The 12,933-nt window shown below is 36.8% G+C and overlaps 1 long non-coding RNA gene across 1 annotated transcript; it reads left to right on the top strand.

Annotated features, from left to right (window-relative positions):
• The first annotated feature begins 5,435 nt into the window (after window positions 1-5,435).
• Window positions 5,436-5,883, top strand: LOC121734344. Its single transcript, XR_006036703.1, has 2 exons — window positions 5,436-5,484; window positions 5,811-5,883. It is a non-coding gene; the product is annotated as an uncharacterized LOC121734344 (long non-coding RNA).
• The last annotated feature ends 7,050 nt before the right edge of the window (window positions 5,884-12,933 follow it).

The raw sequence follows: 12,933 nt of genomic DNA on the forward strand, positions 1-12,933 counted from the left end.
ACACGTCAAAAACTTCATAAATTTTGTCATAGAAAAGATTTAACGCAACATTAGGATCGCTTAAATTGTACATTTCGGACCAGTCTATTTCATTTAGTAAATTATATAATCGAAAAAAGTCTGCTTTGTTAAAGTTCCAACGCTTACTTTCCGCTGCTATCTGAGAGAGTGATGGCGGCGGGCGCGCAGGCTCGGGGGGCGGCGCGTGGCCGCCTAGCTCGAGGCGCACTGCGAGCGGCGGGTGATACGCGTCCACGGGCTCCAGCCCCTCGTCCGCCGCGCTCACGGAGACGCCGTCGAACGCGCTCAGTACCAGGTCCAGTTGACGATCGTTGCAGTTCGGCACCGCGTTATATTGAATGAATTCACCAAAGGCCATAAAGTATTCATAGTAGTTACTTACATTTATATTACACGAAAGCAAGTTAAAATCGCCTATTATAACGAAATTTTTACCATATTTTATACATATTTTTTCTAATACACTAAACATTACCATGTACTCGCTCTCATCAGTATGAGGCGGAATATAAACTGCACAACAGGTAAATAAAAATCTATTTTGGGTATGAACTGTGGCACAAATAACTTCAAAGCTATGAGCGTCAACATCAACATCGGTCACCATCACCTGGCGTAGCTCGTAGCGCGGCTTAGCAACTAAAAGTACGCCACCGTGTTTCCGCCCATCTGCCCTATCGCACCTCAGGACGCGGTAACCGGGAAGTGAAAATTCTGCGTTTTCTATTGCACTGTTTAACCCTGTCTCTGTTATCACAAATAAATCTGCGCCCGACGACTCCAAAAATGACAGGAATTGCGTAGTATTATAGACAATCGATGTAGCCCGTAGCCTATTCGTTGACTCATATTATTTCATATTTTGATACATTTACGTTTCTCTAGTATAGTATTTCGATGATATTCTGTTCCGCATATATTTAACCTGTTGGAGCTTTCGATATTGCAATATTGTAAATTGGTACTTAACTCTCGATTGATACTCGTACCAAGGTCCATAATTACTTACTGTTTTAAATTTTGGTAATGGAATGTACAATAACGATCTCTTTGTGATTAACTCAGTGAATGATCGGTGTTTAAATTGAAGCGAAATGATTTACAATTTACTTTCCAATGTCATAATGCGTTTAGCGGTTTAAAGCGTGAAGAGGTAACAGACAGACTAACATACCTTTGTATTTATGTACGATCGTATTAAGCTATATTTCCTACACCCTTGGATGCAACATTGGTAAAGTTTGATTTTTCTCTGATGAAACAGATAATCTATACTTCTATACTAATATTATAAAGAGGTAAACTTTGTTTGTTTGTTTGTATGTTTGTTTAATTGTAATGAATAGGCTCAAAAACTACTGGACCGATTTTAAAAATTCTTTCACCATTCGAAAGCTACATTATTTACGAGTAACATAGGCTACTTTTTATTTTGGAAAATATAGGGTTCCGTAAGATATTTTAGTTTTTCGGGAACAACCAGAAAATTTACTTATTTTGTGTACGTTGCCTAAACTATAAAAGATAGAACCATACAATGTTCAAATTAAATAAAGATCTTATAATTATCTATGTCAAGTGAGGCACAACAACCATTGTTTTATTTAAAAATCTTGATTTTTTTTTGGACTACATTTAAACGCATTTATTTTACTCATGCTAATAATTCTTATCAAAATAAATTATTTCATCATTAAGTAAATTTTATGTAGATAATATTTGGTCTTTGAATGATTAAAATTGGACGTTTGGTTTAGAAGTTATGGCGAAATTAAAATATTACGATAGTGGGCGTCACCAAGGCGAGGGTGCGCGTGCGGGAGGAAGACAATCTGTTTCATCAGAGAAAAGTTTGATTTTTCTCTGATGAAACAGATAATCTATACTTCTATACTAATATTATAAAGAGGTAAACTTTGTTTGTTTGTTTGTATGTTTGTTTAATTGTAATGAATAGGCTCAAAAACTACTGGACCGATTTTAAAAATTCTTTCACCATTCGAAAGCTACATTATTTACGAGTAACATAGGCTACTTTTTATTTTGGAAAATATAGGGTTCCGTAAGATATTTTAGTTTTTCGGAAACAACCAGAAAATTTACTTATTTTGTGTACGTTGCCTAAACTATAAAAGATAGAACCATACAATGTTCAAATTAAATAAAGATCTTATAATTATCTATGTCAAGTGAGGCACAACAACCATTGTTTTATTTAAAAATCTTGATTTTTTTTTGGACTACATTTAAACGCATTTATTTTACTCATGCTAATAATTCTTATCAAAATAAATTATTTCATCATTAAGTAAATTTTATGTAGATAATATTTGGTCTTTGAATGATTAAAATTGGACGTTTGGTTTAGAAGTTATGGCGAAATTAAAATATTACGATAGTGGGCGTCACCAAGGCGAGGGTGCGCGTGCGGGAGGAAGACAATCTGTGCAGTGTGCAGTCTGCGTAGAGGACGACGGATTCATTATAGGTCGATATCATATAATATCGTCGTCGATTTAGTGTCGGAGTCTGTGAATTGACCTGGCAATCGTTTTGCTGACCGAGTCTTAATCCTGGGTATGCTTTTTGCACCAGGCGGAGCCGCGGGCGACCGCTATAATGAGCATAAATCAAAACTGCTGAATCGATTTTAATAATTTTTTCAGTGGCTATTTATATTTTATACCCGTGCGAAGCCGGGGCGGGTTGCTAGTAATTAATATTATCATGAATTTGTCACTATGCTAGTTCTCACTTAAATAACAACTTAGTAAGTAGAAAGCGACATAGAATAGATAATATTGGAAGATGCATAGTCCCATTTGAGATCTTAATCTTTACCTCATACCGTGATGCTTAGACAAAAAACCAGGCACAGTATTTCTTTTATGAACAACAGAAAATAACACTTTTTATAATATTTCTAAACAAAGCCTAGTTACTGAAACTAGTCTCGCTTTTCGTCTACAATAACTGATGGCGCTCTTAAAGAAGTTGAATAAAACCAAAAAGCGAAATTTATGGAGACACATAAATTGTGACCCGCGCAGTAAAACATTTTTTATGCCTAGACCATTCATACCGCCTATATTTGATTTAATGTAGCGAATGGCCGTGTTGTATTTAAATAGTATGTTTTATAATATATCGAAACACGTATATTTTGTATAGCCATTCATTTTATCCAAACATGACAAAAAAAAAACGTGTTTCAGTGACGGCCGAAGTGAAACGAAATAGAGCAGGCGTAGACTTTAGCTGTCTCTGTCTTAGGGCCTTATCACACTGGCGATTAGCGAGCGATTTGAAAGCAAGCGACTGCGCAGTGCACCCGCCGCTATTGCGCGGCGTGCACGCAGCTTGCCTTCGGCGTTTTGGACACTCAGCAGCAAAATTGATTCTGACGTCACTCCCTAGACGAGTCCACTATATATAATAATATTATTCTGTGTAGACGAGTGTACAAAATGGCGTCCACGCCACGCCGCGACGATGCTGCCCTGTCGCGTCGCTTTCAAATCGCTCGCTAATCGCCAGTGTAATAAGGCAGTACTGATTTTTGCGAACGCAGCAAATAGAGCTTTTACTTCAAATCGACAAAACAGCATAAATTGAAATATATTTTTATTCAAAATAGGCATTATGAGAACACTTTTTGGTAGATATCGATACTAATATTATTATAAATGCGAAAATATTGTATCTAACACTAATAAAACACAACTTTTCGTGCACTTTTTCCACTTTAAGATATTATTACAACTTTTAACATTTTTCGGTAGTTTAAACTTACACCGACGTTAAACTTACACCTGATGATGATTTGTTTCGAAACCGGTCGTGTAATTTGTTAAAAGTTGTAATAATATCTTAATATAGTGGAAAAAGTGCACGAAAAGTTGTGTTTTATTAGTGTTCAATATGAATTTCCACCAAGAACCGACAGTACAATCAATAACAAATATTGTATCTGTCTGTTAGCTCTTCACGCCAAAATCGCTGTTGCGATTTTTCTGAAATTTTGTATGGGGATACTTTGAGTCCCGGAAAAGCACATAGGATACTTTTTATTCGGAAAAATGTACGATTCCTTTGCGATTAACGAATATTGACGCAACGAAGTTTCGGGCGTCATCTAGTGCAACATAGCCTGTCCACACGACGCGTTGCGTCGACGCAGCGTTGCCGTTTGACGCATAGCCGGCCACACGGGCGCTGCATCATCACAGCGTTATTACGAAGCAGTCCCCTGAGGCCATCCCCTGAGCAAACGGCCTTGACTTGAAAATCCTATTTTTTAAGTACTTATCTTAGTTCAAATTTGACTTTAAAAAAATTCAAACGTCCAGTATGTAGTTAATGAAATTGTCGATCTATTGACGTGTGTTTCAAATAACCGTAATTTGTAATACTAGGGAGATACTGAATGTATGCTTGAATTTAAATAAATTGGTTTTACTTTGAAAGCTGATATCATGAGTATAAAAAACAAAAATAGAGAAATAATAACTATGAAATGAACGTTCATATACTGAAGATAACTGCTGTATTTTTATTTTTATTTTGTAGCTTTCAAATTATGAGTAAATAAGGTTCTAAACGCGGTAAATTACGGTATCTCCGTAGGGGGAGCGTCTTAACGTCAACACCCCCTCCCGCTTCCGTCATGTGCATTGCGACGACGCGACGCAGCGCACCGCGTGAACAGTTGAACACCCTGGTTATTTGTATGTGAAACAACGCAAGACGCAACGCGCCATGTGGACTGGCTCTGAAGCATAAGTCATAACCATATATTGAAAGTAGATATTTTAACTGATTGTATATCACTGTCGCGTCCGTACAGACATCCTAAAAACATTAAAATGCACACCATTTCCATTAAAATAATAAATACTATTGTTTTAATCGCAACATGAGCTATTAATTTATCATTTAGCTCGTAAAATAGCCTCTCGAATGTTTATTGCGTATAACGGGTTCAAATCCGTTATCGGGGGCGCGCGAATGCCCATAGATTATGGTAAACCGGCTATTCAGAACGGCTTTTGTACATCTAATGTGGTCATGCTGGCGTGATAACGCGTCGCCACGTCAATGTACATCACGTGTTTGAAATAATATCGATGGAAATGAGAATTGTTTCATTTTAAACTTTGTTAGGAATCAACAAGAGAAATAAAAGCTATTTTCGAGATTAGGGACTTGAGGTTTTCATATTGCATGGTGGTGAGAGGCCTTCTACGAATAATAAAAACTATTTATTATTCGTAGGAGGCCTTACATGAATTTGCTAACATTATTGCTTGTATGGTGTTGGTATTTGCACGTTCTTGCATGCGAGTGTACGCATATTTGTGATAGTGATCTGAATATATTAAATATTGATGCAACGTTTGGTGGTGCTACCCATGAATCATTTGCAGCAGCTGAATCAAAATGGTGAAAGCATTTGGTTTCTTGGTATGTATTATTATATTATAGGTGCCCAACAAATTTGCTTTGTCTCTACACTTACAGTCATACATTTTCATTTTAAAGACATGGGGTATTTTTTACCTGCTGTTTAAAAAGTTGTGACCACGAACCAAAATAATAATAAATGTACAATTTTCATTCACACTTAATTTCTGCAAATTATTTTAATATTCATTCATAGAAATGGTATTTACTACATTTACTATATATTTACTATAATATTCATTGATTTAAGTTCAAATATCTCAGTGTTTACCCCATCTCCTGCAGATATATACCCTACTATATTATAAAATATATTTTCTTAACAGGTGACTCTGGATATCCATTGAGAACTTGGCTTCTAACACCAATCCTTAACACACAACCTGGCAGTGCAGAAGAGAACTACACAAATATGCATTGCCGAACAAGAAACACAGTTGAAAGGTGTATTGGGGTATTGAAAGCCCGTTGGCGGTGTCTGTTGTCACATAGAGTACTACATTATAATCACCATGTTGTGGCTAAGATTGTTAATGCATGTGCTGTATTACACAACATCACCAACAAGCACAGGCTTCATGTACCTGAATTACCTTCCAATGATATTCAGAGGGAAGCAGACTTCCTGGTACCTCGGCAGCCGTACATTGAGGAAGGTCAACAGCTTGAAGGTGGCAGGCAACAGAGACAACTTAATGTGCAACGCTTATGGAGGAATAGATAATAATTATTTAGTTATGTATTTACAATTTGTATTCTAATTCTGATTTCATGTTTTTTTTTGTTTTTATAATTAGTTAATTTATAGTGTTTTTTATTATTATGTTTGTGTAAGTTAAAATAGCAAACTAAAGTTAAAGTGTTTGTATAAAATGTTATGATATGTTGTTCTTTATTAATATCTGAACTTTAGTACAGTTTTATGCAATAAACACTTCTTTTTCTGGCCTTTATACAACTTATTGTGCAACGCTTATGGAGGAATAGATAAGAATTATTTAGTTATGTATTTACATTTTGTATTCTAATTCTGATTTCATGTTTTTACTTGTTTTTATAAATTTTTTTATTATTATGTTTGTGTAAGCTAAAATAGCAAACTTAAGTTAAAGTGTTTGTATAAAATGTTATGATAATATGTTGTTCTTTATTATTATTTTTTTTAATCTTATTTATTTTATAAGCCTTACATCCTGAAGATTAAGTCGGCTTAAGAGTTACATTTTACTTTAGGACATTAGGGTTAACATATTATGATTAAGGATTATTTTTATAGTATTCAAATCTTTGGCTCAGAGATTGTGTAATAAAATTTAAAAGATTGTTACTGTGTTTGTCAGTGAACTCTGAGGCTAAGATTCGATGGAACAAAAAGAGGAGGTCCGACGAAGAACACCCACTGTCTCTTAAAAATACCAGCCTCGGTTGTTCGTTGATTCTACATTCTAGAATTAAGTGTAGGAGGTCCTCCTCCTTCTGACATATTGAGCAGTAGGGATCGTCTCTTTTTTTCATAGTGTAATTACTCTACGGTAGTAGATACTCTCGTGCTTCATCGGCGGCACACTAACATTAACGACGTGGGACCGCTGATGGGCCGTGGAACACGCTAAGGAGAAGAGACCCGTGCACTTGTAATGTGCCAAATCCTGTTATTTTTGGGTGGGCACCCGAAAACAGCATATGTTACGGTAATTAGAACTTTTGATAGGACAAGCGATTATTTCATGATAACTATTTATAGGCTGGGCCTATTGAGTCGATATTTTCCAATGCGATAACCAATGTTTATGAGCATTTAAAACGATGAATAGATCATGGTTAATATGTATGTTATAAAAATTATAAGCAAGTTTCGAGATCAAGTTGGCGTGGGGACACGTCACGGTAATGATAAAAACATGATTTTTGAACACGACTTAAATTAATTTAGTCTGAATTACTTAAATTAAGTTTGTAGCTTGTTACGGATGCTATCTACCGTTTAAAAATATTGCATACTTGAATAAGATAATATTACAGAGTATACAAGCCCGGGACACTTAAATTTTGCTCTCCTGAGTATGGCCGATAAATATTACAAAGAGGAGGAGTCAACATAATAATATAGGCTACATTATATTATAATAAGGCTATCACCTACTTTTGGTGCTGTAGAGCCTTCACGTTGACGACGTCGCGGGCAGCAGCTAGTATTATATTATATGAGATAGAATCTCTGTTTGTTCATAATATTTTTATACTTGTCTCTTCCCGCGGGATAGTACAAAATTTTTATCACGGAATAATGGACATAATATCAAGCCACATATTCATTTACAGAATGTAGTCATTAAATTATAAATTAATTATCAATTTAATTTGTATCAAATATTTTATGATTTCATTTTATCTAAAGGTTATTTTACGTCCTTTGTTGTCAAGCAAACCTATAAATTATTAAAGATGGACATTAAACTTATAATTGGTTATACTTTAGAAGTCAAATATTGTAATAAAAGACAAAACGGCCCGAGAGATATAATTGCTTCAGTGAAGTTTCATTATGATTCTAAATGGGACTAATTTCAGGACATAAAATAATACTTATATTATGGGGTTAGGCTAAACTAATGCCCATTATTATAATAATACCCCCCAGCCCCACACCGGTTTCGGTGACGGTGGCCGGTTTCATTGAAACCAGGCCAAGTACGCAGGAGTAATTTTATAGTGCCCAAATGTGTGCGCAGTACATAAGCGAACTCTCTATTCTTTTACTCTCATAACCCAGTGCGACGGAAGACCGACATGACTGGCGAGAGATCAGGCGAAGGACCGACTTTTTACACGCCCATCAAACGCATGGATCATCTTACTTGTCAGACAATCAGGTGATCAGCCTGCATTGTCTTGGTTAGGACGGAGGAGGAGGGTTATGAGAGTAAAAGAATAGAGAAAAAACTTGGAAACAACAAGTTTCCAACGCGGGAATGGAACCCACGACCTCAGACTCAAGAGCCACGCTCTTATTCACTGGACCACGGAGGCTATTATAATGAGAGTATGTAGGTTATCTAACAACATGACCAGGGTATATTTAACTAATCAGTACAACCATTTGCCACAACCAATAAAATACATAAAGCTGCAGTAGCTCTATGTATTTTATTGGTGTTGGTGGTACTTGTCAAAATGCATTTTCCAATTTTCATCTATATATATAAAACTCAAAGGTGACTGACTGACATGGTGATCTATCAACGCACAGCCCAAACCACTGGACCGATCGGGCTGAAATTTGGCATGCAGGTAGATAATATGACGTAGGCATCCGCTAAGAAAGGATTTTGATCAATTCCACCTCCAAGGGGTTAAAAAAGTTTAAAAAAGGATGAAAGTTTGTATATAATAATACTTGTTAATGTGAGTGAAGCCGCGGATAAAAGCTCGTTTCCATATAAAAATGTATGGGATTTGACATAATATTTTCATGCATCGTAATATGTGCCATAATATACACTTTTGACATTTATATATATATATATATATATATTAAGTCATCGCTTCGCTAGCGAATAGTAATGTCAAATCCCATACATTTTGTGGCGGTGGCATTTGCGATAATCGCTTGCCGCTTGTCTAAGCCCTCAGGTGAGTATAGCTAATTTTCTAGGTATATCATATTGTGATATTATTAGATGAAACTGCGAAATTAGAGGGGGCAAAATAATATATAAAAATTCATAAATTATAACGATATTAAATTTTAACGTGCAACATCAGTAAAACGCGATATTGATACAAGCACTCGGACAATAAAAATCATAGCTGACGCTACAGTACTGTATCGCGAGGTTATAGCCGCTATAAAAACACGGTAATCCACTCAATAATTGAAAATCAATAGTTTAATTTCAAACAAAGTATTATTAAAATTTTAAACGGACGCTATAAAAGTGCTATAAAAAGTTATAACAAAAAGCGATGAGCCGAAACGCCCGGAAGATATGAAGCATTGAATTTTGAATATTGTGTTACTATAGTAGCTACACCAAGGCCTGATTAGCTTTTATTATAACTCAGAACCCTAAATTTTATATCAAATAATCAAATAAGATTTTCTAATAACCACCAGTGATTTTTAGAATTTTGACTAATTAAATATGCGTCCCAACCACTGGGCAAAGATATCGACAGAGTGGGTACCTGAAGATGGAAGACGCAACCGTGGCCGGCCTAGGAAATGTGGCGCCATGAGCTGGAGGTGTACCAGCCGGGTAAGTCAACGGTAGCGCTGAAGACCCTGGAGGAGGCTTATGCCCAGCAGTGGGATAACATAGGCTAACAAAAAATGAAAAGGAATCTCTGAACGACGAAAAACGCGCTTTAACGGAAAGATTCGACCCGAGCAGCTCCCAGCACAAAATATCTATGTAAGATTATCAATGGCTTTAAGTAATATGAAAGTTGTGTAACCGTGATTTTATAAAGCAAACTATCAAATAGAGGCATTTTATACGTGGAAGAGCCATGCTTCGGCACGAATGGGCCGGCTCGACCGGAGAAATACCACGTTCTCACAGAAAACCGGCGTGAAACAGCGCTTGCGCTGTGTTTCGCCGAGTGAGTGAGTTTACCGGAGGCCCGATTCCCTTCCCTATCCTCCCCTATTTCCCTTCCCTTCCAATCCCTACCCTCCCCTATTACCCTATTCCCTCTAAAAGGCCGGCAACGCACCTGCAGCTCTTCTGATGCTGCGAGTGTCCATGGGCGACGGAAGTTGTTTTCCATCAGGTGACCCGTTTGCTCGTTTGCCCCCTTATTTCATAAAAAAAAAAAAAAAAAAAGCCAATTTTATTTTTTTCGTGGACTCGTAGACAGGAGGTTAGTGGACAGCATGAGTGTCATGCAATGCACAAAATGAGCCTGTTCATCTGGATCATCAAGCTTACCCGTATATAATATTCTGGATCTCTAGGTAACATAATAATTGTAATATGTTTGACATAAGAAAACTAAACTAAACATAAAATCTTTGATGCAAAACTCTCTTGTCATTGAAAGTTCATCATTCCATTCCAACAGCTATTAACTCCCAAATTGAAAATTCCGTTATAATTAAACAAATACGAAAACTGCTGTAATATATATTATAATAATTATCCATATGGAAAATTGAAATTGAGCGCAAATAAGTGAGTTGATATCGCCCAAATTATTTAACGAGGGCGCTGCCACAGTGCACGTTTTTCGACGGTTTCATTGGGCCAATCGTTAGGTGAGATGATAAAACTAAAGCACAAACATGATAATATATTTTTTTCTTCTAATCTAAATATATATAACTCAAGGGCGACTGACTGACTGAGATAGTGATCTATCAACGCACAGTCCAAACCACTGGACGGATCGGGCTGAAATTCGGCATGCAGATAGATGTTCTGACGTAGGCAACCGCTAAGAAAGAATTTTGATCAATTCTATCCCCAAGGGCATATAATAGGGAATTAAAGTTTGTATTAAACTTTGTCAATTTTTAACCTACCAGGCTGAGACTTTGATAAGTACCTAATTAATAATAATACTTCGTAACGCGAGCGAAGCCGCAGACAAAATCTAGTTTTCTTACGGCCCGGCCGCATGTCTGCGTCTATCGTTCGAAGCTTCGTGCTATGAGACAATACTATTGGACGATACACGCAGATCGTCCAATAGTACCTATCGGTTTTAGCGCGACGCACTACGCATATTATAATTATGCGGCCGCGGCATTATAATAATACTAGTAGATATTGTACATTCATCACGCAGGAACCGTATTTTATGGGATGAAAACTAATTTATGTCCTTTCCTGAAAGTAAAATTATTTCCATAACAAATTTCAGAAAAATCGGTTAAATAGTTTTGGCGTGAAAAGACAGATAGACACACTTTCGCATTTATAAAATTAGTATGGATTTTTTAAATCCGACAAAAATAAACTGTAGTTGAGTTTGACATGTAATAATATCTTTGTCTTTCTGTGATTGCAATTGGCCAATCCGTGCGCTGCGGTGGATTGGCGGCTTTAATCATTGGATTAAAGCCGCCAATCCACCGCAGCGCACGGAGAGACTACGCACGTGCGTCAAGCTTCGCTCTGTAAGAAAATATATACGACTGCATGTCCACTGCAACTCACGGACACTCTACGCACGAATTGACTCACGTAGCTTGCTCGAATATGGTGCACACGTAGCTCAACGCTGGCCACGCTACGCATGCTGTGTACGAGATACACGGAAGCGTGTACAATGTACATAGTATTCAAAACTGTGCTGTGTTATAACAGTTGTACATAGTCGTGGCCGTGTGCATAGCATGTGCTGCAGTGGAAACGTTGACCCACGTAGTGAAACTAATAAATCCGGGCGCCGCGCCGCGTGGCCGTGCACAGCGTGTGCCGCGGTGGAATGGCGGCTTAAAGCACTTGTAGTTGCAATCCCCGGCATTTTCGTAATTCATACAAGTTGGACTACTGTTACTACACTGTGGCTTCGCCTGCCTAATTAGTCGGGGTATCGAGAGGATAATTACATTACTGCATTAGGGATTCATAAGAGCTTTTTCACTCGTAAGGCCCTCTTAATGGTTGCTTTAGATTTTAATGAGATTTGAGACAATGATCCTATCTGAGAGTGTAAGCTATACCGGTATTTAAAAATAATAATAATAAATAATCATTTATTTCGGACTGTATACAACCATAAATCTTATATCTTTAAACGAGCAATTCTTGTATAGATCCGAGATTCCAATTACATAATATATAATATACTTACTAGCTGTCCCGGTGAACTTCGTGTCACTCTAAAACCTTCTCTGGACTTCTACGAATATTTTAAGACTAAAATTAGCCCAATCCGTTCAGCCGTTTTCGAGTTTTAGCGTTACTAACACAATTGAAAATCCATTTTTATATAAACAGGGTGTCACAAAAATAAGTGATAATACTTTAGGGTGTGTACGTGTTCCTTGTAGAGAGTTCACTGTGAAAGTAGCAGCGCTGAAACCAAACATTTTTTTCACTTTTGTATGGGAAACTCGTGACGCTCGGGCCCTTGAATGCCCATACAAAAGTTAAAAAATTTTTTCGTCTTTCAGAGCTGCTACTTTCACAGTGAACAAGGAACATGTACACACCCTAAAGTATTATCACTTATTTTTGTTATATAGTGTATAGATATAATTGGAATCTCGGAATCGGCTCCAACGATTTTCATGAAATTTAGTATATAGGGGGTTTCGGGGGTGATAAAGTCGATCTAGCTAGGAATCATTTTTAGAAAATGTCATTTTATTCGTGGTTTATCGAATACCGAGCAAAGCTCGGTCAAATAGTATAATATGTTACTCTTAAATAATATTTACTTTAGAAGTTCAGTGATACGAAGTTCACGGGTCATCTAATGTGTTATTTAAAAAAT

The sequence above is a fragment of the Aricia agestis genome, chromosome 15, assembly GCF_905147365.1.
Source record: "Aricia agestis chromosome 15, ilAriAges1.1, whole genome shotgun sequence".
In the NCBI taxonomy this organism is placed as follows: Eukaryota; Metazoa; Arthropoda; class Insecta; order Lepidoptera; family Lycaenidae; genus Aricia; species Aricia agestis.